General features: G+C 51.2%; 1 protein-coding gene across 2 annotated transcripts in view; it reads left to right on the forward strand.

The window, feature by feature from the left end:
* LYRM4 (LYR motif containing 4) overlaps window positions 1-22,220 on the forward strand; it is a 92,112-nt gene that overhangs the window by 59,555 nt on the left and 10,337 nt on the right.

The raw sequence follows: 22,220 nt of genomic DNA on the forward strand, positions 1-22,220 counted from the left end.
GAACCCCTCATAAAGGCCAGAGCCCGAGGTACAAGGCGGTACCCAAGGTCGCACATCACACCACACACACACGTCACACTGGGTTCCGAAGCGCCCCTCCTTCAGGTACTGCAACCTTGACGCAGTGGTTGCAAAGCCTCTGGCTGAGAGTGCGGGTCCTTCTCAGTGGGCAGAAGGCCGCCTTCCTCCGCCTCGGCCAGTCGTGCGTGGCCGCACCCAGGGCAGGAGCTCAGTGTGCGATGCTCGTGACCCCAGTCAGCGAGGAGCACACCATGCTGGGTAAAACTGAAGGGGGAGGGTTGGCTTGTGTTTCATATCCTCAGCTCTTCTCAATATTTGTTAGAATTTAAACTGTCCCAAGCATGTCTGTTTGAAATAGGGGCAGGAGAAATACATGTATGTTTATGTATATAGTTCAGGTTAGTATTTGGGACCTTATAATGACTAATTATCACTGTAATGACAAATTTTAAAGTGTAGGAAAAGAGACCAGGAAAAGGTTTCAGGCTCTCAGGCTGAAGGTCTGTCTCTCTTCCTGCCATCCTTGAAGCAGTATTACCGGCTGAGTTTCTAGCTGACCCCCTCCCCCGAGAAGTGGTGGCCTGGGGCCCTGGCCACACGGTGTGAAGCACAGACCACCTTCATTCTCGTGGTTGTGACTCGGGTTTGTGGCAGCCGTCCTGTGCAGGCCAAGCCTCTCGGGTTCTATCAGTTATCCCCTCTGGGGGAGCCAGGCACGGGAGAGACGGATGTCCGCCCCCTGTTAGCGACAGTAATTGATTTGAAGGGGTCGCTGCCCTTAGTGCCTTGGCCGGGGCCCTGGAGCGGGTGAGACTGGTTGTTGTCTCTTGATGGTGGTGAAATTTTAATGGTTGTTTTCAATATGCTGTAGAGCTTTCCTTCTTCCCCGTAAAGATGGTGAGGTCTAAACACAGGCAGCTGCTTGTGGGAGACTCTCTATTTCTCCTTTGGCCTCCCTTTTACAAAAGAGAGAGAGAAAAGCATAGAAATCAGAGCAACTCTCCTCTGGAAAACCTCGGGTCTGACAGTAGAGCTCTGGAGGGGCAGGGCGTCGGGCATCCTGGGTCCCAGTTCTCCCCTTACAGACCCCTGCGGCTGTCATGCGGCCTCCTCTTCAGACCCCCTCGTGCCCCCGCCTCGGCTCGGGTCCTTCCATCTGAAGTTTCTGTATCGGTTGACTGGCCTCCTTACCTCAGGGAACCCGGGCCTGCCGGTATCTGCCCATCACCCCTGGGACAGCTTCCTGCTAAAAGCAGCTCTGGAAGCAGACTGCTGGGTTTCGAGAGCTAGTTCCTTGCTTTACGATCTGCCTCTTCACCAGATGGATTTCTCTTTGGCATATGTACTTAAATGTAAGCCCTGCACTCAGAAAAACTGACCATGGAAGGTGACTAGCCCACAGGAAGCACTCAGTAAAAAGTAAATTTATAAATTAAAAAAGCTTAAAATAGCCATGGGTTTTCCAGTAGTCATGTACAGATGTGAGAGTTGGACCACAAAGAAGGCTGAGTGCCAAAGAATTGATGGTTTCAAATCAAGGTGCTGGACAAAGCTCTTGAGAGTCCCTTGGACTGCAAGGAGATCCAACAAGTCCATCCTAAAGGAAATCAACCCTGAATATTCATTGGCAGGACTGATGCTGAAGCTCCAGTACTTTGACCACCTAATGTGAAGAGCCAACTCCCTGGAAAAGACCCTGATGCTGAGAAAGATTAAAGGGAGGAGGAGAAAGGGGACGACAGAGGCTGAGATGGTTGGATGGCATCACCGAGTTTGAGTGAACTCCGGGAGATGGTGAAGGACAAGCCAGCCTGGCGTGCCACACTCCATGGGTCACAAAGAACTGGACGTGAGTTAGCAACTGAACAACAACAAAATATGATATGTAATTGAAGGGAAGGGTTATAGTTATTGAGATCACGTGTAACTCTCAAGTCCAGCATCCATGATGCGGCTGGCTGTTCGTGTTCTATGACTGATTCAGACCTGTGGTGCCTCAGCCCTCCCCGTCTGCTTACCCAGTGGTGCTGCCGCAGAGGTGGGAACCCTGGGCCGGCTCGGCCTCTGAGATGGCCCTTGCAGAAGGTTCCATCTCTCTGAGCAATGCCTAGGAGAGCGTAGCTCCACGAAGAGCATGTGGCAGTGTTGGTACTTCTAACTGCTGTGCCGTATTAAAAAAACATGTAGCGGCACAAATCACCAGAAATTTCATTACGTCTTTGGCAAATGCATATTGAGAGAAAGGACAGATGGTTGAAAACAGCCATAAAATATTCCATTACATGTCTGTGCACACCATTAGGCAGTAGTTAGAGGTGTTATTAATGGGTCAGACTCACTTGGGGAGTCATGTGTCTGTAATGCACATTAAAACAATGATGCTTCTGGTGTTTTTAATGTAATCAGGTCCAAAGACAAACATGTCTTCCCGTGTAATTAGAAAACAGATTTATGGACAGTGGAGGAGCTGCTGTGCGGGCGGCTCCAGTCACCTGGGAGGTGATCGCGTGATCTAACACCGAGGCGGGCGGGTAGGGGGCTGCAGCCCCGGAGCTCACAGCAGCAGCACACAGTGCCTCAGCCATACGTTCCGGGGAGATGGCGGAGAGGGCCAAGTCTTATTTCTGAAGACCCTCAAAAGCCCTTTTTTTTTTTTTTAAATCAATAACTAACCAATTTGTGAACTCTGAATAAGTAATTTGAGCCTCGAGGCCGGCCTCAGCGTGTCCTTGAGAATTAACACAGACGTCAGCGTTTGGACTTTGTGAGCACGACAGTGATTGTGGTGTGTGCTCCATGTCTGAGTGACGATCTTGGCGTATCTGTGAGACGACGGGGAGCCTTTTAGGCTAGGTGCAGCCCTGGGGTGTGGTCCCCACCCTGCAGAGAGGGACGAGCAGCCCTGCGGGTCCAAACGTCAGCATCCCGGGGTGATCAGTGCTTGGGGAGCAAGGCTTCCTTAGGGCACCCCACACTGAGCAACAGGAGGGGGCCGTGGAATGGATCCTGCCTCAGATCAAAGGACTGGAGGGTGGGCAGGGCTGGGATCCCCGCTCTGGGAGTCCGGGCCTCGTCTGGCTCCGCGTGTCTGCCCGTGCCCTCCCTTGGCACTTCCTTTCTCTGTGCGCTCTGAACTTGCTGCCCTTCAGACCGCTCCTGCCCACAGGGCCAGCCCGAGCATCAGCCTGCTTTCCCAGAACGTGGGGGCGCCTGGGGGTGTGGCACGTTTTCACCTGTCACCTTTTCCACCTGCGGCCAGCCTGTGGCTTCCAGGTGGGCCTGCACTCACACAGTCGGTGGGTCGCCAGAGCCCCTCGGGGAGTGGGCGGGTGCAACTTTCCTGTAGTACGCGACCTGGAGCTGCTGGTGCTGGCGGAGGTCCTGGCTAGGGGGTCCTCACAGAACATCTGAGGGCTCCGTCCCAGGGGCGTGGTGCTTTGTGTGTCCTGGACTCGAAGCTGATCACGTCTCAGTAAGTTTCCTCCTGTGGTCCCATAAGGAAAGGACCTCTCCTCTCTGGTGACACAGCGGAGTGAGGGTGGGATCATAAATGAAGAATGAGAGTGGGATCCGCTGGACTCAGAAGCAACTGTGAACATTTACTCATTTGAGACAACTTTAATTACTCATGCAAATATATGTGAGATTGAATCCAGAAGTCAAATATATTCAGTTATCAAAAACAAACAAAAGAATACCCCAACAAAGACAAGCCCAGGACCAGATGGCTTCTCTGGTGAATTTTACCCTGCCCTTTAAAAGAAGGGTATTAAAAGAAGAATTAATGCCAATCCTTCTCAAACTCTTCCCAAAATTTGAAGAAGACAGACACTCCCAAGTTCATTTTACAAGACCAATGTTACTCTGATACCAAAGTCAGATGAGGATATTGGTTCATCAGACCAATATCCGTGGTGAACGTGAATGTGAAAATTCTCATTAAAATGCTAGCAAACCAAATTCAGCAGCACATTAAAAGGATCATTCACCGTGATCAAGTGGAATCTTTTTCAAGGATGCAAGGATGGTTCACCATATGCAAGCCAGTCAGTGTATCAGAAAGAAAAAAAATCATGTCAAGAAACAGAAAAAACATTTAACAAAACTCATCATCTGTTGTTGATAAAAGTTTAACAAATTAGGCACAGAAAGAACATACTTCAGCATGATAAGACACATGTGATAAGCCCGCTGTGAACGCCACACTCAGTGGAGAAAGTTTGAAATCTTTTCCTTTAAGATCAGGAGCAAGTCAAGGGTGCCCACTCGCACCGTTCTTTTCAACCCAGCAGTAGAGACCCCCACCAGTACAATCACAACGACACTTTGCCCCTAAACTTCTCAGCATGTCTCCTAAGAACACCTGGGATTCCCAGGTGGCTCAGATGGTAAAGAATCTGCCTGCAGCGCGGGAGACTGGGGTTGGATCCCTAGGTCTGGAAGATCTCCTGGAGAAGGGAATGGCAACCCACTCCAGTGTGCGTGCCTGGAAAATCCCATGGACGGAGGAGCCTGGTAGGCTACAGCCCATGGGGTAGCAGAGAGTCAGACACGACTGAGCAACTTCACTTTCTTAAGAGCGTGCACGTTCTCCGCTGTAGGCACAGTGCCAGCGTCACACCTGAGACGGTTAACTAGGACATGGCGACGGTACCCGCTGGCGTGACACGCAGCCCAGCACCACGCTGCGCCAACCCCTCCCTCCCCTCCCGTTCAGCACCCAGGGTGCTCTCTGCCCCTCCCCAGCTTCCTGCAGTCTTCATGAGGCCGAGCCAGCCGTCTTGGACGGTGTCCTGAACTCTTCACCCTCCTGCTGAGGTCCAGGGAAGCATGTCCGTCAGGAAGGCTGTGTGCTGCTCGCCTCCCCACCTCCGGGGCGGGGCCCACACCGAGCGCTTGTCCCGCTCTCAGGGTCGCTGTGGTTCGTCCGTCTGAGACCCTTCTTCCTGTAGTGAGGCAGTGGTACCTGAGCCCCAGGAGGTGGCTTCCTGTCTTCCAGCCCCTTTTGATCCTGAGGACCCTGCCTGAGGTCGCCTGCATCAGGGGTTGCACAGGCGCTCTCTGGATGACCTGGCCCTCCCTCTCCTCCCCTCGTTTTCTGAGCATCACCGCAGACTCTGATTCTTTTGCACTCACGGCACCGTGGCGTGACCACCGCGTCCTGGGCGCTCACAGGGCCCCGCCCCTGTCGGCGGGAGCCCTCTCTGGCCAGGCGCTCCCCTCAGTGATGGGTGCCTGCTGCTCTCTGGGCACGGCCTTGCTCTCAGACATGGGAACACGGCACAATTATTAACACCTGTTATTTTTTATCCATGGCTCTGTCTTATCAGGATGACCAGCTATTTCTGAAAAGCAAACAAAAACTATATGTTCCATTCATAGCTAAAAATAAAAAATGCAGTGCATTTCTCCAGCAATGGATGTCTGGATCAAAGCCCAGCAACTAATAACCCAAATAAACAGGCCCTTCCTCTCGGGGAAGAGTAGGCCATTAAGAAACCTCTGACTCGGCATTGCTAGCATGTGACAAGCATCTTCCAGGACAGCAGAGAAAGGCGGGTGAGGTGTGCGAATAACTCGGGATACAGGACGCTCACCAACGATGCTCTGGTAAGATCCACTGCGTGCCCAGCGCCATGCGGGTAGGTATCAGAGGACAGGAGACCCGCTGGAAAGGAGAGTCAGGCCAGCACCGAGCAGCACTAGAAGTACCACTTCTAGTGTGAGAGGAATAAACGGAGGAGGGGAGCTCAGGGTGAGGCGAGCCTCGCACCGACAGCTGTGTGTGTGTGGAGTGTGTGTGTGTGTGTGTGTGTGTGTGTGTGTGTGTGTGTGTGTGTGTGTGTGTGTGTGTTTGTGTTGCTGCAGGCCTGGCGCAGACCCTCCTAACACAGCAATCCGGTTGTCTCAGGGTAGGGGCTGCAGAGGGACAAGTGAGGAGGAAATTCAAGACCAGCACTTGCCTCACCCACGCCTCAGTCTGGTCTGGGGTTGATGAGCTGGCGTGCATCCTGATGGGCCATTTCTGGGGAAAGAGAACTTTTTCTCTCCCTTCCTCGGTCTGTCCTATAACCTGGAACACAGCAGGCGAGCAGGAAAGCCCACTTGCTCCACCACCCCGGGTCAGCAGAGGTGAGAGAACCCCTTGGAGGGAAATGAGGAGCAGCTGCGTGATTGTTCTGAAACTGAACAGGGTTCAGCTTGAAAACTGACCCAGAAAACCACCACATGGCTTTTGAAACAACCATTTCCTGCCTCAGTGCCACACGGTTGAGTCACAAGACGATTCCCCTGGGTAACTTCCATGCTTTTTAGTGAAGCCTTTAAGCATTTAATGTGGTTTGAGAAGTTTTTCCACAGACAGCTTTCAGCACCATCACAAACCGCTGTGCAGTGATGGGGTTGTGTTGTTTTCTTTTAAAATCCTTGTTTATTTGTTTGTTTAGTATGTTAGCAAAGCTGAACAAAATATTCTTTAGGTTGCTCTTTCATAGCACTTGATATTACAGCCTATGAGAATTTGTTTTCTTCCATGATATAAAGATTGCTGTTATTTTTATTGAAACTTGAATTATAATTGTATTATCATTTTATAATTTTAAAAAAAAAACTTGAATTTGTCCATCTAGCCTTTCAGCTCACTGCCTTTGTTAACAATTTCAGCCTTTTCCATAATTCTCAGTTGCATTTTAAATTTTCACTTAGTGGATAATAGAAATGTGAGCCTCAATCACAGTAGCATATTTAATAGCATATATCTGGGTATAATAGACAAAAAGGAACGAAGCTAGCATTTGTTGCCAGTTTTGGGGAAATTTTGTTACATCATACCTAAAAATGAATGTCCTGGGACTCAGTCCTTGGATCCACCGGTTAATATTGACACAAAAGGAAAACAAATTAGGGCAGCCGGACGTTAGCACAGCTGATCTGCAGCATGACAGCTAAGGGCTCCTCGCCAGTGCTGTTCACTCTTGGTGACGTGACCCCGTCTCTTCGTAAAATAACCACGGACATACGCTTGTGGTCTAGCAGAGCTCGTGACGAATCACTGGAGTGGTCATGTGAACGGGAAGTGGTGGTGCCTCATTCTTTTTATTTCTCCATTTTTACATCCAAAATAAAGGGAAAGAAAGTGCTTCTGACTGGATGCTTATGGAGTTCAGCATGATTAAATGCCCAGGGAGTTCCCTGGTGGCCTAGCGGTTAGGATTCCAGGCTTTCGATGACGTGGCCTGGGTTCAGTAAAGATTCACGACACAGCCAAAAAAAAAAAGAAGAAAGATAAAAATGCCCCCAAAGTACTGCATTTAGACTGATTTCCACATTTGAAAGCTTCTGTAGAGCAAACCACTGTAGGACGCCTGGAACTGCCAGTGCTGTGGGTCAGCTGAGCCTCAGCGTCAAGAAGAAAGAACTCCCTCTAGATTGTTCATGCAGATGCTCTGGGAGTGGGGAGGGGGAAATATTCAAAAGGAGATAATTTTTGTTGAAACGTGTGTGTATATAGACAGTGCCATATCGTGGGAGTACAGCTCGGTGTATTTTTATCCGCTCTGTATGCCTTCTCAGCTGTGTCCAACTCTGTGTGACCCCGTGGACTGTAGCCCGCCAGGCTCCTCTGTCCATGGGATTCTCCAGGCAGGAACACTGGAGTGGGTTGCCACACCCTCCTCCAGGGGATCTTCCCGACCCAGGGATCAAATCCACGTCTCTTGCGTCTCCTGCATTGGCAGGCAGACTTTTACCACTGCGCCACCTGGGAAGACCCAGGTTTACCTACGGAAGATGTCTTAACTCAGAGCCCAGGTCAATAAAAGGAATCTTAGCAGAGGCCCTTCGTGGCCCTGCCGTCACCCTGCCCCACCAGGATCACCAGTACCCCGCCTCGTCACGTGGAATGGCTTTCCTGCTTCTTCACCTTCCGTAATGGAATCCAGCTAGTCTTGCCAGTGTTGCTTGATATCTGTTCATACTGTTGCATTCCGGTGTGCATGGCTCCTCCTCCAGCCTTTTTTTTTTTTAATCACTTGTGAAGGCACCACAAAATATGTCTTATTTCTACTGCTGGTGGACATGTGGGCCATTTCCAGGGCTGTTTTGAGACACTTGTCTGTAGGCGCATGGTCACTCCAGGCGTGGAATTGCCAGCTGATTGGTGTGAGTGTGTTCAGCTGTAGAAGGGCCTGTCAGCATCCACAGTGATGCACCAGACTGCGTTCCGTCCGTCAGCAATGTATATTCCAGTGGTTTTTCTCTACAGTACTTGGTATTTTTGTGTTTGGTTTTTTTTTTCTTTCATTTTAACCATTCTAGTGGCTACGGAAACTTTCATTTTAATTTCTCTACTGACTCATGAAGGTGAGTACCTTTATGTGTATTTGTCCATGAAGGACATTTCATGTTTACAGATGGAATACCCAATGTTATAAAGCTGTCGGTGTTCTTCAAATTCATATATAGAAGTGATACATTCCCAATCATATTACTAGCAGTATTTTTTTTTTTTTTTTGTAGAAACTGAGATAGTCATTTAAAAATTCACATGGAAATCCAAAGGACCAGAGAAAGCTAATGCATACATAAAGAAAAAGAATGGGGATATTTCCACTACCCACGTAAAACCTTTTCTGAAGCTCTGTTAGTTGAGATAGTTTGGCATTGGTACACGGCTAGGCTAACTGATCAGTGGAGCAGAGTCCAGGAGGAGACCCACCAACAGACAGTCACCAGACTTTCAGCAGACATGTGTAGCTACAGAGCGCTGGCCTTTTTGGTCAGCGGTGTCCAGTCTGTGCATAGCTGTTTGGAGGGTCGAGTGTCTTGACCTCTTCCCCATTCATGCATAAAAGTGGATTGTAGATGTAACTGGGAAAGGAAAAAACAAGTTTTAGAGCCGTTAAAGAACAAGATTCAACTGAGTAAATTTTGGAGATCGTACTGCCTTTTTTGAACAACTCCTGAATCAGGCAGCATTCCGTGTAGACGAGAGGAAGAGCTCCGAGGAGCTGTGCAGAATGAGGGGCTGGCCCAGGCCAGGCTGGGGCCTGGGGACAGAAACGTGGTCGCAGGGTCCCTCTCCTTAGGGGCCACGGGCTTGTCCCACCCATGAGCTAATGACTGCTGATCAGGTGATTCCTGATGGGTTGGTTCAAGATTCCATTTCCGGGAGAGGCAAAAACTGTGATTAAGTCTCAGTTTGGTGACCTGTGGCTTGGTACAGTCAACTTCATGTGGGGTCTGTCATCTTGTTTTCAACAGAGGAAAACAAAACAAAACATCTGCATTCCTTCGAAACAGGCAAAGATTTCTTAAACAGGACACAAAAAATGTGACCGTCAAAGAAAAGGAAAAAAAAAGACATTGGCCTGTACTAAAATCGTGGCATCAAGAGCGACAATAAGAGAATAAAAGAGCAGAATGGGAGAAAATGTCTGAAAAGAGAATACCTAAAGGACTGGAACCAGCTTTTAAAAATGGGTGCAAAACGTGAACATTCACTTCACAAAAGGTGGGGTCCAGGGGCAGGCTGATGTGGAGGGGTTCCCCTTTTGGGAGGGGGTTCTCTCTACTTTCAATAGGAGTGTGTATGCCACTCACATTCAGACACCTCTTCACTACCGACAGCCCACGGCTGTCCACCCATGGAGCCCAATACCAGGTGTGGTTACGGCAGCCCACACGTCCTCTGACCATTACTGTTTTGGGTGCATGGTGTTTGATGCCACAGGCATGGAAGCAGGCAGGATTAAAGGATGCAGCAGCAGGAGACACCAGATGGCTTCACACTTACTTACAACCCTAAAGAAAAATTATCTTTTCCATTAGCATGAAATGTGAGCAAACAGATGCCCCCTGCCGCCTGCTCCCCAGCTCTAACTCACCCCACTGCACATGCACGCGCACACACACGCTCGTGCGCACACCAGGCTCACTGCTGCCGGTCACTCGCGTCATCTTTAGGGAAACAACGGAAGGACACATCAGTGCAGAATAGATGGAGTGAGGAGGCGTGCCGTGTGCTCTGCTTGGAAATGTTTGAGGTTACGATTTAATGGTTGTTTTTTTAGGTAAACGTTGACACAGGCCTTTCTGCTCTAATTCACACTGCCGAGGTAGAATCTATGGACTCGTGACCCTGGGTCCCGTGCAGCCTGGCCCCCAGAAGGCCCAGGACCCCGCTGGGTACGCTGACATGCCGCCCAGCCTGGGGTCCCTGCGGCCCTGAGTCAGGGCACACTTAGCCTGAAGCTTCTGGACTCTGGGCTTGACTGGGGAGGAGTGGGGGGGGGGCCCTTGTTCTTTCCAGCAGCTCCTCTCCAGGGAGGACGTGGCCCAGAGAATGACGGGTGCTCGCAGACTCCCTGTCCAGCAGGATTCTCTCCCTTCCTAAGGGCTGGCCCGGCAGAGAGGCTCTGGGCCGAGACGTCTCCTGAGTCCGAGCATCCCTCTGTCCTCTGTCCTGCCCGCCCCGTCACACAGATGGAGTCGTGCCCGTCACCCAGGCAGGTCAGTGCTGTGACAGCACCCAGCCCCTCAGCGTCTCCCTGTGAGACACCGCTGGTGGTGGCTGTGCTGATGTTTTTAAAATTCCACCGTGAATACTACCATTCTCTAATGGAAATGCATCACTAGAATTTTTACATAATTCATGCAGCTTTTGTAACTGCTCCTCTCAGTGATTAATATCTTATTTGCTTTCCTCTTCAGTAACCAAAAATAATTGATGTGCTGGATTCTAATATTTTATATTACACGGCTTTAAGTGATTTCAAAAGTTATTCCAAATGCTGACCATAAGGATATTTTTATACTTATCTACTAAGCTGCTTGAAAGTGAAAGTCCTTCACAGTCGTGTTCGACTCGGTGCAGTTCAACCCCACGGACTGTGGCCCGCCAGGCTCCTCTGTCGATGGGGATTCTCCAGGCAAGAATACTGGAGTGGGGCTGCCATTTCCTTCTCCAGGGGGTCTTCCTGACCCAGGGATCAAACTGGAGTCTCCTGCATTGCAGGAGGATTCTTTACTGTCTGAGCCACCAGGGAAGTCTAGATGGTTCAGTGGGTAAAGAATCCGACTGCAGTGCAGGAAACACAGGAGACGTGGGTTCAGCTCCAGAGTCGGGAAGGCCCCCTGGAGAAGGAAATGGCAGCCCACTCCAGGATTCTTACCTGGAGAATCCCCATGGACAGAGGAGCCTGGCGGGGCCACAGACCATGGGGTCACGTGAGTCGGACACAACCGGAGGGACTGAGCACAGTAAGCTCTTGAAGGTTGTCAGTGCTGGGGGAGGAGAGGCAGACACTCCTGAGCTCACACACACACACACACACACACAAATACACACGTGTGCACACATGTACGTACAGATGGATGGATACACGGATACAAAGTAAAAGCTTTGGGGGAGTAGGGACTGCTTTTCCTTCCTTCTCTGAGTCTTCCCCAGGAATAAATGGAGTGGGGCACGCTCTGTGTTACTGATGACTTGGGATTCAGGGCAGCTCCCCTCTTCAGGGACCCGCACCCCTTTCCACCAGGAGCCACGGCAACGGCGGGGCCCCCGGTCCAGCCCCTCTCACCAGCGGCTTTGCTTATGAGCCTGATTTAAATCCAGCTGTGACCCTACTCTGCTCAGGCACCATTAAGCTGGAGAGAGGCCTTCAGTTTTAAATAAAAACAAACGAAATCTTGTCTCCTGAAGAAAAGTGGGAACAGCCTCTTGTGGCATTTCTTTAAATGGATTAATATGTTGATCTTGGGGCGAACAGGAGCTATCCCTCACGGTTTCATGATTAAGCCAGGTGAAATGAAAAGCAAATCTCACTGCTAAACACCGCCTCTGGGAATTTAGCTGTGTTATTTCTATTTTACAGTAACCTGCAGGATTTCTTCTTTAGTTAAAGCAGACTCTTGTAAATATAAAATCTCAATATTCTTAAAAAAAAACTGTAGGCACCATTTACTTGCTTCCTGTTTGCAGAGCTCCCACCAAGAACACTTAATAATGTTAACTGGCTGTGAGTGTCTAATCGTGTGAGAAGTTGTTGCTGTGTCTGTACTTTCACGAGTGAAGGAAGCGGCAGCCTGAGCCTGGTAATAAAGCACCGATTATCAGAACTCTGTGTCTTAGTCCTCAGCAGATACCCAAGTCCTTATTCCCTTAAATGTTTGTTTTTAAAGGGAAATTATCAGTCATAAAATAAAAGGGTAACTTTTGCCATACTAGTTTATTCTTGAAGATTCATGGGAAGATGCTTTTCCATATTGCAGGCTTTCATTCAATATCTATTTATAAGTGAGGGAATATCCATATGATTTTAAGAGCACGCGAGAATGCTTTCTCTGTTTTGTAAAGGTTGGAAACCTCTGAACCTACAACTCTGTGCTGTTTATCTGAGTATAAGGGGAGAGCTCTAGAAGGTGGACTGGGCATTACTTTACTGTTACTCATCAGGCGGAATTCAAAATGCAGGAAAGGTGCTTTTTTTTCTTTCTCTGGAAAAGGTGGAATCAGGCTGGGCGGGAGGTGCTGGCTGTAACAGCTCCGTGGTGCGCCCAGTGGCAGGAGGCCCCTGCCGCTGAGCTGGCTGTATGGGGACGCACAGGCACCCCCAGCAGGCCTGAGTGCTCTTCCCAAGGGGACCCAGATGTCTCCCTGCGTGGAGCCCTTCCTGTCTGCAGGAAACAGATGGGACGAGGTGCCGTGGCATGGAGTGGACGGGGGCAGTGGGGGTTTATTCTGAGGACACCCAGGGAGACGACACCTCTGGGCCACGAGCACCCACCGGTCCCCTTCCTATCTCCTCGGTGCCTGCCGCATGTTCTTTCTGCTGCCCCGAGGCTCACTGGAGTTCCCGAGGCTCACTGGAGTCCCTATTCAAACAGTCGCTCGGATCTCTTCCATTCGGACGTCCAGTCCTTACGGGCAGAGTCCCTGCCGCTTGCCCTGCAGAGGCCTGGGGTCTCGGCCGCTCCCCAGGTGCCCCACTGCTCCAGGGCCTCGCCAGCCGCGGCAGAGATGGGATTGGAGCCTCATCCTGAGAGGACAGCCTTCCCCTTCAGAGCTAGTGGCCGCGCATCTGGTATCTTGGACCCGAGAAGGGTTATTCGTTGTCTGCCTTCGCCTCCTGTTTTGGCAGACACTGCCCAAGACAGACGATAGTGCTACAGAGCTCAGTATTGAGTGACCGAGGTTGTAACCTGCACGGTCGCCTGCGGAGAGCATCTGACCTGCCTAGCCTGCCTCCAGAGACCTCTGAGACCTTGCCCTCGGTCCCATCCTCTGAGCCATGGAGCCCATTGGGGATTGTTCCTCAGGGGGCATGTGATGGGCCTGGAGCGCAGCCAGCCTGAGGGCAGCACCAGATCCAGGACCCCTGCTCACTGCTCGCCAGCCTTCTAAGTGCCCCCCCCCCCCCATGCAAGCCTAGACGGCATATTAAAAACCAGTGACATCACTTAGCCAACAAGGTCCGTATAGTCCAAGCTGTGGTTTTTCCAGTAGACCTGTATGGATATGAGAATTGAACTATAAAGAAGGCTGAGCACCAAAAATTAATGCTTTCGAATCGTAGTGCGGGAGAAGACTCTTGAGAGTCCCTCGGACAGCAAGGAGATCAAACCAGTTGATCTTAAAGGAAGGCAACCCTGAATATTCATTGGAAGGACTGATGCTGAAGCTCCAATACTTTGGCCACCTGACTCGAAGAGCCAACTTATTGGAAAAGACCCTGATGCTGGGAAAGATTGAGGGCAGAAGGAGAAGTGGGCAACAGAGAATGAGATGGTTAGATGGCATCATCAACTCAATGGACATGAGTTTGAGCAAACTCCAGGAGATAGTGAAGGATAGGGAAGCCTTGCTTGCTGCAGTCCACAGGGTTGCAAAGAGTCAAAGACACAGCTGAGCGACTGAACAAGGCAGGCACTACCATTTTAACCCGGGAGTGGCTAGGGGAGGCTTACTCACCATTCACTACTGAGAAAACAGTCCTAACACTGAACAGCAGGTAATGGCAGAGCCAGTATTAGAATCCCTATTTCCTGCAAGGTTGTAAGACATCCTGGTGTAAGATCACTAAGTGACAGATGTGTGTGTGGCTTCCCCCCGACCCCAAACACAGACACACCTGTGTAGACTCAGCTGTTGGAAAATGACAGAATTTATCAGCATCGATCATTTGTTCTGTGTGTGTGTGTTCCTGGTAGCTGAGAAATTAAAAGCCTCGTGAAGACAGAGTCCAAAAACCTGTCGTGTGTTTCTCCAGTGTTATCAGCAATCAGTCTAGCGGCAGGCAGTGCAGGGTCCTCTGATTCTGATCGGAAAAAGCTTTCTGGATCCCTCTTGTTCCTTCCAGCCATCCTCTGAGAGTGACATTGTAAACATTCCCAGCCCTGGGGTAACGGGACGTGCACTGGAGGCCCCTTGCCAGACACTCAGTATGCAGTTCGGGTTGTTACTGCAGTTGTGAATCAGATTTTTCAGCCTGTAGAGTGAGGTGCTGGAGTTGTTTTCTGATGTTTCCTGTACGTGCCACATGGTCTCAGGTCCTCCACTCAACTCTCTCTAAGCCACCCCCTTTGTAACCTCCCTTCCCATCCCAGCCAGGGCTCTGGGACTATGGAGGCAGGTGTCAGAATGTATTAAAATCCTCCCTTATCTACGCGCCGTCTGGAGGCGTTGTATGACATCTAACTCTGTTCAATTGCACTTCTGCAATAATAGGCTAATGTTTTATGAACTTGTGAGACTGAACATACGGAGTGTGATCAGGATTTCTGATACTTGATAGGGGTGTGGACATTCAGCAGAAGCCACTGAAGACTTTCAGACTGACAGTGATTCAAAGTAGTGGCTCAAAGACTTAGACTATCTCATTTACAGGATTTTTTTCCACTGATTATTCTATGACTTAGGCAAAAATTCAGCACACCGTTTATGATCACATTTATCAGGTAATCTTCTGTGCAGAATTTAAGGAAGAGCCAGTGATTTAGAATCAGAGTGTTTCCTGTGGTCGTATAGAGGGTGTTTTCAGGCTTAATTGCTGCAGTTAAGTGTTTTCATCTGGGATATTCTACTTCTGAGGGGCAAGCTCTCTGTTTTCTCTTTTGGAGTTATCAGGGTTTTCCTTTTGTGTCTTTTTGTATGTCTTTTTAACCAAAGAAGATCCAGTGGGATGTGCTTTTTTTATATAATAGATTAGAAGGAGGGAGGGTTATTAAAAACCAGCTCCACTCCCTCGTTTAGTCCGGCACGCCCGGCGCTGCGGTGCTTACTACAGGTGCGTCGTCGGATTACGAGTTGTTCATTGCCTGTGGATTGTTCCCCGAGCCGCATCAGTCATTTCCGGTAGATGGTTCCCGAGCCGCATCGGTCATTTTCGGTGGATGCTTCCCCGAGCAGCGTCGGTCATTTCCGGTGGATGCTTCCCCGAGCAGCATCAGTTACTTGCGTGGTGGACGTCCTCCTAAGAAGTACTTGTGGCGTCTCCTGCCTCCCAGCGATGTCGTTAGGGGAGCTGTTGACTTGCATGTTGACCACAGGCAAGTCACTCGCTTTCTCTGGCTTTTGGCGGCCTCGTCTATAAAGTGAGGTTGAGTTCGTGACTTATTTCTAAAGTCCACTTATTCTCATATCCAGTGATTTGCGTTGGCAAGAGTATTAAAGTCATACGGTCACGCACTCAGCATGTGTGCATCACCCTCTGTGTGTGGGGCTGGTCTAGCCGCCACGGGGACCCCAGCCACGCGTCACCCAAAGGCCTGCCCTCCTGCAGCAGCCCTCCATCCAGGGGGCGGAAATACCGCACAGGTAATTCTCAGAGGAAGTGAAGGTGAACGCAGAATTAAGAAGGACAAGGGAAGATAAACTTGTATTTAGTTAGTCTCTGGGTGTGCTCTAGGGACTCATCCTGTGAGGTCAGCGTTCGTGTCCCATTTTATAAATAAGGGCTCAGAGGTTGTGCAGCTGCAGTACCGAGCCAGTATTTAGAAACAACTTTTTGTGATTTCAAAGCCCGTGCTTTTCCAACGTCCATTGACGTCACTCACAGCTTGGGAGTCACCCACAGCTGGGAGCCTCCTCCAGAGGTGCTGGCATGTCCACACACACGGTGGGACAGACAGCTGTGGCCCAGGCCTGGCTCTCAGTGCCCAGCCTGTCCCGCCCGCAAGAAGGGCGAGCGGCTGAGACTCAGCAAGGGCTCGGGGAGGCTTCTGTGCATGAAGGCTGGCCGGCTTGCTCACAGGTATCCTAGAGTTATTGACATGCTTTTAAGTGATGGGTGTTTTACTTGTAGTAAATCATTTATAGGAACGACCAACTTAGTACCGTGATGAGCTCATAAGATGACCTATCCTTGAAATGGCTCATATGCTGCGTGTGTGTGTGTATGTTTGCACACATGCAGACACTCGCATTGCACATATATGATTTATCAGGTTTTTACATTTACAAATGTTTGGAGAATCTAACGCTCTACTCCTGGGATCACTTCCACTGCCGGGCAGGCCGCGCTCTGTTCGCCCGGCATCGCAAAAAAAAAACACAAATGTTTGTGTTTAATTTTAGGGGAACATTGACTCCAAATTTGCGCTCATCTCGTAGTCTCACTCTTCCAGGCATAGCTTAGGGGACAGGAGGGAGCTTATTTGAGCTCTGACCGCTCACCAGTTGTATTCTGAGATCCAGGAAGCCCTCTGATGCCCTGATCTCCACAGCAGTGGAAGCCTTCGGGGCTGTATTTTTTCCCATGAGACATACCAAGATTTTTAGACTGCTTTTCCCCCACCCTCAGCGCACCTGCTGATCCCTGGGATAGCCAGTACCCAAAGAGATCAGGTGAATCTGGCAGCTGAGGTGGGCCTTGCAGTTTCTGGTTCTCTCCTCCCTGCCCCGACGAAGGACACTTGGAGAATGTCCAGAAAAGCAGTAAGGACCCAGCGATGGTTTGAGTTGCGGCTCTGAAACCCAGCATCCAAGAGAGCTGCTGTGACCGGCTGTGTGACCTCACTCGAGCATGCTGTCCCTCCCTCGCCTCCATCTCCGTGTCTGTGGTAATGAACCCCACACCACCCCTGGTGTCTGTTCATCCCCAGGACCTGGGAGAACTGACGAGCTGGGCGGTCAGCTGCTCCTCGTCTGAGTCTTGGACTGCAGGTCCTCTCGTAGGAAAGCTTGTGGTCAAGTGTGTCTATATGAGTGTGGTTTCTTCCAGGTCCTTACTTTATTATCCTTGCTTAATACGTGGCCATAATACTGCTTCATATCAGCACATTAGTACCTGTTTCTCTAATATTGTGCATATGAGTGAAGTTTCACTGAGTTGTTACGAAGCACTGAGGACTGTACATCTAACAGAAAGCTAAACTGGCAAACCACTACTCACCCAGCGGTTTATCTGGGGCAGGAAGATACCCTGGAGAAGGAAATGGCAGCCCACTTCCTGATGGTGGGGGAAAATTCCATGGACAGAGGAGCCTGGAAGGCTGCAGACCATAGGGGTCACAATAATATCGGCACAAGACTTAGCAACTGAACAAATGGCTTATCTGAAATATAATGTCATCCTGCCACCCTTAAAAGTGTAACAGTTAATACAAAGTTTCAAGTTTAAAGCACAGTTTTGTTGTACTAAATAAGCATCATGTCAAAAAAATGAAATTTTGTTAAAGGATCTATCCTAGATGATTTAAAAATTAAACTCAAGCTCCAGGAAAAAAAAAATCCAAAACTCATATTTTAAAGTTGGAAATACAATATAAATGAGGTGATCTTTACAGTTACAGATTTAATTAGCATTTATTACATATCTTCCATATAAATGGAAAATGACTTTAAGTAGGAGGCTGTCATTTTCAATAATTATTGTTGGGAGAGTTGATTTCTTGTTTGCTGTAAAGAGTGTGTGTGTGTACACACACCTATGTGCACATGAGTTCATATGTATCTGTCTCCTCAATGGGTAGAGCTGCTTGTTTTCCTCAATCGTTTGGTCGCGTCCGACTGTGTGTGACCCCATGGACTGGAGCCCACCGGGCTCCTCTGTCCATGGGATTCTTCAGGCAAGAATACTGGAGTGGGTAGCCATGCCCTCCTCCAGGGGATCTTCCCAACCCAGGGATCGAACCCTTGTCTCCTGCGTTGCAGGCAGATTCCTTACCACTGGGCCACGAGGAAAGCCCCTGTCAGCAATGTGACACTTTCTCTTTCCATAACCAATTAGTCTTCTGTTCTTTCAGCCCAAGGAGTTGTGTCCCTGCGTCCAGGACCCTGCGTTTATCATGTGTTCCAGGTGCTACCTGTCGGTCGTGCTAAGCAATCACTTACTCCTCCTTGCCGTTTTTACTAGCTATGCGGCCTTAGACAATCACGGCATCTCACAGCTCTGCTTTTTCCTCACGGGTGAATGAGGGTGGCGGTGCCTGTCTCAGAAGAGCACCTGAGCTGTAAGAAAACACACAGGCCTGGTCTTGGTTCCCAGCAAGGTCGAGTCCCCGCAGGGATGGGCTTGAGAAGGGCCCTCAGCACTCCGCGCGGTTGCGCCCCTCCTCGGACGCAGTTCATAGACGGCAGGGCCCTCGGGCTGGCAGCAGACGGGTGACCGCCCTCCCCCGGCGCGAGCCCCGCGCCATCTGCAGGAGGCGGCGTGGGCAGCGGGTGGCGAGCCCGGCGTGCGCGCAGGCGCACACAGAACGTGCGCCGTCACGTGACGTGCCGCACGCTGGGCTGTCTTCCGTGGTGGCAGAGGTGGTTGTGTGCTAGCGTTGACGTGGGTGGCATCGTGTCCGGGTCGGAGGCCTGGTGCACACAGGAGCTCCTTCGAGGGCTGGGGGTGGTGACGACAGGAATGGGAGGAGCCGGTAAAGCCAGCGGGCATTTAAGGAGCCAGCACGCGCTCTGGGGGCCCAGGAGGGACTTGGCAGCCTCGGTGACGAAGCCCTGGACGCGGCCGCGCGCCGGTCTGGTGCAGACAGACTGTGCGCCTCCCGACGTCTGATGCTGTTTCCCACCAGCATGCACCAAGAGGGGTGAAGCGAGGAGTGTTCCTGCTTTTCTCCTCCTTGGCAGCCACCTCGCCTGGGCCCCCACCCCACGGTGACGAGGGTCTTACCACTCTACTGAGCCTATTCCTCTGGGTGCAGGAGAGCCCGGCTGTGGCAGAGGAGCCCTGCCCGAGCCCTCGCTGTCACAGCGCAGAGCCTAGGACAGACTGCCCACGGGTCTAGGCAAGCGCATGCTGGCCACGGGAGGCTGAGCTCCCCTCCTAATCTCTACAAGCTTCCTTTTCCTCTCCTGGAACATGAGAATTATCTTGTCTCCACTTAGGAGAGTGGATGTCCTTTCCTCTTCAAATGGAGACAAAGGCGGGTGAGGGGTGCAGCTTGAGGCTGGGCGGGAAGGGCCTGCCTCACAGGGCAGCTGCCATGCTGGGCTGGCGACCACCACTGCCCAGGACAGCCCCGCCTGGCGCTCGACCTGGCAGGTGGCACTGCCCGCCGGGGCCGGCCAGCCGCCCACCTCACAAGGGCCGCTTCCGCCCCTGGGCCTCCCCGCCAGGCTGTTCATGCCTGGGCTGGGGCAGGGTGTCTCTGGGAAGGACAGGGGGGAAATCTGATTCCCTGTGTGAGAATTTCTTCCTTCTTATAAGCCTGACACGTTCCTTACACACAAGCCGCTCTGCCCTCCTTGCCTGAGCCGGGCCAAGGCCACCCTCTCCCCACACATCGGTTCATGCGGCTGAGTGGGCAGCAAGGGATGGGGGAGGCGGGCGACCCAGTGGAGGGCAGGGGGCCTGGACAGGGGGACCCCAGTACACACATGGTCAGCCACTCCGGTGAGGCTGTCACACCAGACTCCCCCGCCCAAGCTTTTCTTCTTGTGGGACTGGAATGGTTCTTCTGGAGAAAGCAATCTGCTGTCAGGGGCTTGGGAATTAGGATTCAGAAGCTTGGATTGGAGCTCAGCTGCAGGTGGAAAATACGCTGTGAATGTTTTATTCAGCAATGCACATAGAAGGTTGAGCAGAATGCAAACACATAAATCACTTAAACAATAGCCGTTAAAAGCTGCCTCCCAGCATTTCAGAAGGCTGCCCGAGCACTCGGGAAGTCCTCTCTTGCCATCTGCTGCTGAAGCGTGATATTACACTGCCGGGTCTCACTGCTTCTCCTGGGCCTCCACATTCACACCCTCGGGCACGGGGGTTTTCCTGGGGTGACACGTGTTTGAGGGTTGCAGAAGGGACTGCAGCCCCTTTAGAACTCTGTGGGGACAGAGCAGAGACGACAGAGCCAGTGTCTTCGCTTGGCTTTTCACCGGGCCGAGGCCTCGGTGCTCAGTCGTCCCTGGAAGCACAGGGTCCTGTGACCGCAGCGGTCTGTCTCACCACCCATCACGGTCACCAGCATATTACCGCCAAGAAGCAGGAACGGTCAGTATCTCAGCAGTGACACCCGCCCGCAAGTAAGCACGGACTCCCGTGATCCCGGGTGGAGGCCCCTAGCCCGCAGGAGTCGCTTCCTCCCCTGTGTCAGTCAGAGGTGAAGGTTACTGGGTCGGTGTCGGATCGAAGTCCAAGATAGCCCCTGCGTCCTGAGTGGCGCGCAGCAGCCAGCACCACGCAGGCTATCTGCAGCACAGCCCTGGGGTCCCGGAGCGCTTGACTGTCTCAGGTGCCGCCTCAGCCTCCCCGCAGGCCTTCTGGACCTGCAGGGGCACCGGTGAGGTCTCCCCTGCTCTGAGACAGTACATGGGGCGTCTCAGCTCCTCGAAATCTCACAGAGCCCTGGATGGCGAAGACCACTGGGGCAGCCACACGGTGATTCGGCCTGGGGCAGGGATACAGCAGCCGCTGGGCCGCTGGACCGTGGGCTGCACGGCCGTGAGGCGGGCAAGCACAGGGCCGCGACCGCGTTCTCTTTCCAGGCTGAGTCGCTGCGGCGTCCCTGGCTCTTGACGTCGGGCGTGGCTGTGAGCCCCGAAAGATGCTGTCGGTTAACATTATCTCTTTGAAGAACGGTGAGGTCATGGATGGAAAGCCTTGTTTCACGTGGGCAGGGAAAAACTACAAAGCAGGCGGGGTTTCCCTTTAACCCTTAACCTGCGGAAGGGAGAGTGGAGCGTTGGGTAGAACAGACGTGAGCCTCCTCCTTTTAATAGAAAATGTGGAGCCGCGTGGGCACTGGGTCGCAGCCCCCCATCCCCCGTCTCTCCAGTTCCTGCAAAGGGCCTGGGCCCTGGACAGTCTTGTTTTCAATCCCACAAATGTGGAAAATGGTCAGTTACTTTATATAAAGTACAGATTTTTCAGATAGGAAAACTCTAGATGCAAAAACTGGGAAGTTTGAAATAAAACTCTGGTAAGATACACATTACAAAGCTTACCATCTAAACTGTTTTCAAGTACACCGTGTTAGATTTTTAACAGGCTCTTATTGACTGAATAGCAGAAGGCAATGGCACCCCACTCCAGTACTCTTGCCTGGAAAATCCCATGGATGGAGGAGCCTGGTGGGCTGCAGTCCATGGGGTCGCTGGGAGTCGGATACAACTGAGCGACCTCACTTTCACTTTTCACTTTCATGCATTGGAGAAGGAAATGGCAACCCACTCCAGTGTTCTTGCCTGGAGAATCCCAGGGACGGGGGAGCCGTGTGGGCTGCCATCCATGAGGTCGCAGAGTTGGCCACGACTGAAGCAACTTAGCAGCAGCAGCAGCAGCATTGACTGAATAAGAACCTAAGTAGCAAGGAAGCACCGAGCCTCATGTGCCCACAGGTACAAAGCCAGTTGACACACCAGGGGCTGTTCCGGAGCCAAGTCCACGGTCCGAGAAGGGCCTCAGCCACCCGCTCAGAATACCCAAACAGCCTGGAGCCTTGCTGCCCTGAGATGCTGAGCTCCTGAGCTCACGAAACTGCAGGCAGGTGTCCTGCAAGACTGAAGCTTGTGTGGTTTGGACGTACATGTCATGTGCTTATAAATTCCCGTCCCCCCACAAATTTTTAAAATTTTGTCAAATTTTAAACTTTATTAAAAAGTGTAATATTAAACATCATTACATCAAAAGTATGAAAAAAACAGTAAAGAGGTACGATTTTAAAATCAAACATTCACTTTTACATAACCCTCAGCCCCCAGCGTTGGCTGTGCTTTCTGTAAGTACAGCGTGACCTGTGCTGTGAATTGAACT

Source organism: Bos taurus, chromosome 23 (genome assembly GCF_002263795.3).
Source record: "Bos taurus isolate L1 Dominette 01449 registration number 42190680 breed Hereford chromosome 23, ARS-UCD2.0, whole genome shotgun sequence".
NCBI lineage: Eukaryota > Metazoa > Chordata > Mammalia > Artiodactyla > Bovidae > Bos > Bos taurus.